Raw genomic sequence first — 7,508 nt, 5'->3', positions numbered from 1 at the left:
AGTCAAGAAATCAGACAACGTATTGCACTGGGTAAATCTGCTGCAAAAGCCCTCTTTAAAGTGCTGAAGAGCAATGTCTCTTTGAAGACTAAGGTGCACTTAACCCTGTTGTTGTGGTTGTGGTTATGTGCTGTCGAGTCAGACCTAACTCATAGCGACCCCTCCTTGGGTTTCCGAGGCAGTGTGACTATGGAAGTAGATTGCCCAACCTTCCTTCCGAGGAGTGGCTGGTGGGTTTGAACCACCAACCTTCTGATTAGCAGTCAAGTGCCTTAGGCACTACTCTACCAGAGCTCCTGCCATAGTATTTTCAAATGCCTCATATGTATGTGAGAGGTGGCCAATGAATAAGGAAGACCAAAGAAAAGTTGATGCTCTTGAGTTGTGGTTTTGGCAAAGAATATTGAAAGTACCATGGACTGCCAGAAGAACTGAAAAATCTGTCCTGGAAGAAGTACAGCCGGAATGCTCCTTGGAAGCAAAAATGGCCAGACTTCATCTCACTTACTTTGATCATGTTGTCAGAAGGGACCATTCCCTGGAGAAGGATGTCATGCTTGGTAAAGTGGAGGGTCAACAAAAAAGGGGAAGGCCCTCAGTGAGATGGATTAACAGTGGCTGCAATGATGGGCTCACATATAACAAGGATCGTGAGGCTTGCACAGGACCAGGCAGTGTTTCGTTCTGTTGTATATAGAGTCACTATGAGTCAGAGCTGACTCAATGGCACCTAACAACAACAGCAACATAGGGTCACTATGAGTCGGAATCCACTCGATAGCAGTGGGTTTGTTTAATGTGCTGATCTGAGCTGTCACTATTATCCAATTATAACAAAGCTTTTAATCTCATGGTTTTGTCTGCATATGCTAAAACCACGGGTTTTTGTTGATACAGGTGTTTTTATAGTTGCTGATTTTTTAAAATGTTCTGCTGTTTTAGCTGCAATATTGTGGTAATTAGTATTTGTGAACCTATATCCAGAATTTTGTAGAGAATAAAAATTTTATTGTGATTTGGGTGAAAGTTTACAGAGCAAATTCATCTTCCGTACAGCTGTTCACATACACTTTGTCTCATGACATTGACCACAATTCACCACAATGCAACAACTCTCCTCCCACTTCCTCCCATGGCCACCTCTTCCGTGTCCTTCCCTCTGCCCTCCCAGCTGTCTCCCTGTGCATACACAGCCCTTCTATTTTCCCATGATTGAGCTACAAGGAGAAAAAATTTTAAATTACTAATTACTAATAGGGAGCTCTGGTAGCATAGTGCCTAAAGCACTCGACTGCTAACCAGAAGGCTGGCGGTTCAAACCCACCAGCCACTCCTCGGAAGGAAGATGGGACAATCTACTTCCATAGTGATACTGCCTCAGAAACCCAAGGAGGGGTCGCTATGAGTCGGGTCTGACTCGATGGCATACAACAACAACAACAATTACTAATAATGTTGTGGGAGCCCTAGTGGTATAGTGCCTAAGGCATTTGACTGCTAACCAAAAGGCTGGCAGTTCAAACCCACCAGCCACTCCTCAGAAGGAAGGTTGGGCAATCTACTTCCATAGTCACACTGCCTCAGAAACCCGAAGAGGGGTCACTATGAGTCAGATCCAACTTGACGGCAGTGAGTTTTGTTTTGTTTTTTTAATAATGTTGTAACTCAATTTAGAAAGATTTTACAAAACAATTTTGTTAGTATTCATAAAATCTAAGAAATAGTACATTTAAGCAATTTACAACTATATTTACCCCATATTGTTCTATGATTAAAATTAATAATAAACGTTAGTAAGAATTCTGTATGGTCTGGTATGGGAGAAGGTTCACGGGGGTGGTGGTGGTGGTGTAACACCATAAGTTACCACACTGGTGACACAACCCTTGGGACGTCACTGCCCCCAGCCCTATCTCCTCTCCCTGTCACCTACACTCAGCCAGCCCCGTGGGGTTGTAGCAACATCCTGTGAGCTTTCCACCTCCAGTCCAACTTGATTCTGAGCTTCGAACTCACAGACCCAACTCTTCTCAGCATCCCCATTTGGAAAGATACCAGCACCTCTATCTTAATATTTGCAAGACTCAAAATTCCCAGGAACAGCCCCAAGCCCCCATCCTACATTTTTCCAGCACTGACATTTTCCCAGGTACTCAGGCCTACCCTGAGGGCCACTCGCTGCTGTCCTCACTGTGCCCACACCTAAGCCACCAGCACATTCAGGACCCTCCCTCCCAATCGACACAGACATTGTGGCTCTCCACTTCACTTCTGTCTCCTGACCTGTAGCTGGCCCCTGTGGAGCTGAGTCCATGCTCCATGTTTATTTGTCACTACCAGATGTGATCTCCCTGAGGACAGGCTCTGGAGGTCAAGCTTCAGAGAGTCCTCCCTAGCCCAATTTACATGACCTGCCCCAGGCCACCCAGCAGGGAGGGATGGCTCCTCCACACAGGACCCTGGGAAGAAGAGAGGGATTCACCAGACAGACCCTAGCTCCCTCCCTTCCTGGTAGGCAGAGGAGTCAGTCAGACCTGGAGGTCATTACAGCTAAATTGTCCAGCTATTCATTCAGGATGAGGCAACCAGGAGCACTTCCTGGAGGAGGAGTGGCCACACTTCAGCCTGAAAAACTCTGCTGAACCACATCCTGTGCCCAGGTGCCCCCTCCACTGACTCCCAGAAGCCTGCACTCTTGGCCTGAGATGGGCAGTGGCCAGGCAAGGATACCTGGACAAGCCCTTGGAGGGTAGGGTCAGGACTGGGAGTTGGGACCAAGTCTCAAAACCTCAGGAAGGGTGAGGAACAACTTTTTGCCCTCTCAGGGGGCCTCCAGCATACTTTCCTTGATACTCCCTCAAGATGCTACTGAATCTCATGGATGGCAACTCCAGGGGTGGGGCCACTCACGGCTGAAAGGATTCAGCTGCTTGGCCACTGTTACCCCTATGCTAGGGCAAAAGAGACCCCACATTCAAACAGGTTCAATAGAAACACTTTTATTAAGCCTTAGACAGGACAAAGACAATCATCCAGGATGAGGGAAACCATCAGCATGTACACAGTACAGAGAGCTGAACGGAGTCCACTGAGTCACGGCCATGGGCTATTCAAATATGATTGAAAATAAAGGAAATCATCACAAAATGATGATTGCTGGGAGATTGACTCATCACTGTTGGAAGCAGAAGTACAGAAGCGGAGAAAGGACCATAATTGAGATACATAAATAATGTGAAGATTAAAAAGGGTTACAGGAAAAAAAAAGAGGGGAGTGGGGTTACAGGATTGGTTCTGGGGCCTGACTACCTACCTACATGGTGGTCCAGTATGACTCATGACCATGTGGCCTGAGTCATAGCCACAAAGTGGCTACTAAACAATACCAGGACCCCCAACCTTAATTTAAATTAGATAAGGACACACCCAGGCAAGTTCCCTAGTTCTCTGTGTGAGTATAATCTACTTTCAACCACACTCCTCCTGAGGGCAAGCTGGCCCTCCCCAGGTTTACCCTAGCACTTGTCTAAGCATAGCCACAGCTTGGTTTGAAGGTCAGAAAGAACTGAAGAACTGAAATGGCGTTTGAACTTATGTCAAGATTCAAAATGAAGTTAGGACTCCTAACTCCAAACTCTTAACTCAAAATGGAGTTAGGACTGTAGACCACAGCCTTCCCTTAACCAAGTGTTGGGAGTTTAAACTCTAATACAGCCCCTCCCTGCCCCCACACCACTGTTCTTCCCTCCCTAGACCATCTAGATCCCAGGCCAAGGCAAGGCCACCTGACTCAGGCCCCACCCTCTACACATGCCTGGAAGAGAAGCCAGGTGCCCAGCTACCAGTGTCACCACCTTGCCAGGGGTGGGGCATGGGAATGGGAGGGAGTAGGGAGGTACAGGCTTCCCACTTCTCTCTCAGGGCAGGAAAGGGCTTCAGCAAGGCCTGGCCCACTCCAGAGGGCCCAGGGTCACCTCCGTGCCAAAGGGTGCCCTGCTCCAACAGCAGTCAGTGATTCAGCTCTGCCCTGGTGACAGAGTCAAGAGGCTGAAGGCTCCTCAGGCCCAGGAAGGGCAGATGCAGGTAGGCCGCAGAGCACCAGGACTGCTCAAGGCTGGGCTTCAGCCTAGTGCTCAGGAGCCTGGGAGCAGCCAAAGTCACCCAAGAGATCAGCCTGAACCAAGAATGGCTGCATGCCAGTCCAGCTTCCTGGCCTTGGCCCTGGTGTCCCATCTATAGCAGGCACAGCTCCAACTCTGGGTCCCTGGGACCTCACCCCAGTAGCAGCCACACCTACACACACCTGATACAGGGGCCAGACATACCTGCAGTGAAGGAGTCCTGGGATGGAATTCCAGGGCTGGGGAACCCCAGAGGCCAGGCAGCTCTCCCTCCCATCTCCCTGCCTAGGACCTGGAGGTCTTTCCCCAGCCTCACTATCACTCACGGCCTCCTAGACCCAGAGAGCCCACCAACCAGTGTCCATCCTGACTAGACAGAATCATATTAACCAGAAATATGTCTTTCATCTCAACCCCTGGCACATGAGGGGCCCTAAAGGGGCTCAGCAGGCCTAGCCCCACCGCCCAGACGGGACCAGTATCAGAGCATCAAACTACAGAGACAGGGTGGGGACTGCTCAGCCTGACGGGTAGTGGCTATTGCCAACCCACAAACCACAGGGCTTAGAGGCAGCAGGAAGGGGACATTGAGTGGGGGCTGGGGTTCAGTTGGGCCTGCCCAAGCCAGATGGTCATCACAGGGTGGGGCCTGGGAGTGAGGGTCAGGCCAGCCTAGCCAGAGTTTTCCAGCAAGCAGTGGGGCCTGAGAGCCAGTGACAAAGGCAAATGACAGGGATTCTCCTAACTGAGCACCAACAGCACTGGCAATTGGTCAGGGGACAGATAAGAGTGAGACTGAGGGGGGATCCCCAAGGGATCATGTCTATCAGGCCCCTTCCTGTGATGTAGACCCCCCTGGGTCCCAGCCCTCAAGCTGGATTTTAAATCTGGAACTCAAGAGCTTGGAGGGTGACACATTCTTAGAGATAAACCCACTTCTACTTTCTATGAGGGAGCTCTGGTAGCATAGTGCCTAAGGCACTTGACTGCTAACCAGAAGGCTGGCCGTTCAAACCCACCAGCCACTCCTCAGAAGGAAGGTTAGGCAATCTACTTCCGTAGTGATACCGCCTTGGAAACCTAAGGAGGGGTCACTATGAGTCAGATGCAATTCATCGGCAGTGCATTGAGTTTGTGTTGCGTACTTTCTATGAGAAGTTGAGGGTCCAAAATGCAGCTAGGGGCTGCTCAGCTAGGCTGTCTGTCTGTCCCCTCACCCCATGCCTCCCCTGGTCTAGGGGTCCTGGGGACCCTCATCTCACAGGCACTGCAGGGTGGCTGATGAGAGGTAGGACAGGAGTGTGTCTGCCTGGGACTGAAGTACTTGAGTTCGAGCAGGGAGGTGCCAGGTGGGCCCCACAGATCAGACCCTATCCAGTCCCACCCTGGACTGGGGTGACTCATGGCCTCAGTCATAAGGTTCACACCTGTATGACTCCCTGCTGCCAGCTATATGCATGCTAGCACACACACAGGGAGCAGGGATGTGGGCAGGAAGGACAAGGAGTATCTGATACTCGTCCCACTTCCCCTCTTTATGGAGGTAGGAAGCTGGCCCAACCTGTGACCCCTCTCAAGGGTTCCCCAAAGGGGTCCCCAGGAGCCTGGAACCAGGGAGTCTGCAACAATGGCTGATCCTTGCAGGTAGGTTCGGAAGGACATGACCCTCAGGGGCAATCCCAGTGCTGCTGCCCACAGTTTCAGAAGGAGTTAGGAGAGTGGCCAACCACGGACTGGACCGCACGTGGCCTGGAGCCGAGCAAGGGGTGTAGGAAGGTCCCATGGAACCCCTTCCACCGGGGAGGTAATGAGGTGTCCCGTCTTGACACCTGCTGCCCTTCTAGACTCCCTCCCGAGCCGAAGTGCATCTCCCTGAGCCACGGTATCGGAGATACCAGGCGGCAGTGCTCACCAGCGCGAGGTCGTGTCGCGCTCTCGGGGTGCTCCTGGGTCCGCGTATAGGGCAGAGGCGCCCTCAGGCTGCTCAGGAGAAAGTCCGGCCCCGCCCCTCGATGCCCCGCCCCGAGTTTCCGTTACGGGGCCCGCCTGCTGGTCTCAGAGCCAGGGAAATCTGGTTCCAAGCACAAGTTTTCCAAGACGCCAAAGAATTCAAAGACGCCAGAGGGCGAGCTCGGCGCGGCCCAGAGTCCAGAGCGGCCGAGTCCGGAGCGGCCCCGAGCCCTGCGTGTCTCGCGCCTAAACATGATTGGTTGTGGATCATCCCAGGCCGCGCTGTGCTGCGCGTCTAGGCCCTTTCCTGAGAACCTCCTAAGGTCGGCAGCTGGCGAGGAGGGACTGAGCTCTCTGAGCTGGGGCGGAGGAGGATGGACGTGGTGGTCTGCTGTGGTAACAACCCCCCCCACTGGACCACGTCCACTCCCTCTGACCGCTGCTGTTGCACCTTAGCCACCCCCCCAAGAAACTGAAGTCCCCATCTCTCCCGGACCCACGGCCATTTCAGGGTTCTTGCTGACACCCTAAACTCTGGTTCTACTCTGTTCCCCCTATCCCCACCAGCAAAGCATGAAACTGACCCAGGGAGAGGCGGGAGAGAAAAGGCTGCCTCCCCACTCTCAGTGAGGCCCTCTCCCAGCCCAAGCCCTCTTGTCGGGGTTATCACTGCCCCTCCCATCCTGGGACTCACTGCTCAGTCCAGGTCACCAGTCACACCCTGCTCCTGCTACCTTGAGTCTTCAGATGCCTTCACCTTCAGCCCCGTTGCCAGCCAGAGCCTCTCTTCCTTCCGGAGGCTTCAGCCTGCAGGCACTGGGCACATGCTCAGACTCCCCCACCTCCTCTGCAGCCCTCATCCTCTCCTCCCAGTGGGGCACACCCGTTCCCACACATGCAGTCCTCCACTCACCCATCCGGTACCACAGGTGGCCAAGCCCATCCCTCCACACGGTCTCCGGAGCTCCCCCACTCTGTCTCCCAATTCTGTCCAATCTCCAACCAGGCACTTGTCTGTCGTGTTACCCCAAAGTTCTCTGTGACCCTCTGCCTCTCCACCCACATTCTGCACCCACTGGCCAGCCGGCCTGCTCCTCACAGTTCTTATCTGAGACAGCCAGAGGTGGTGGTGGTGGTGGTTGTTATGTGCCATGGAGTCAGACCTGACTCAGCGACCCCTCCTTGGGTTTCCAAGGCAGTATCACTAGCCGTCTGGTTAGCAGGCAAGTGTCTTAGCCACTATGCTACGTTTCCCACTGCCTACGAGGCTCCTAGTGACCTGCTCTGCCCACTCTCACCAATATACACACACACATGAAGTGGAGGCCAGCCAGCAGGACTTGCCATAGCCTGGTCACCTCCAGGGAACCCACCTAAAGGTCTGGCCCATGGCGCCCCACCCAGCAATGTTCCAGCTGGTGTGTGTCATCTTGCCCC

This window comes from Orycteropus afer, unplaced genomic scaffold, assembly GCF_000298275.1.
Source record: "Orycteropus afer afer isolate SDZICR_OR568_19922 unplaced genomic scaffold, OryAfe1.0 scaffold00136, whole genome shotgun sequence".
NCBI lineage: Eukaryota > Metazoa > Chordata > Mammalia > Tubulidentata > Orycteropodidae > Orycteropus > Orycteropus afer.
The sequence above is the reverse complement of the archived record's forward strand: the minus strand, read 5'-3'. Positions refer to the sequence as shown.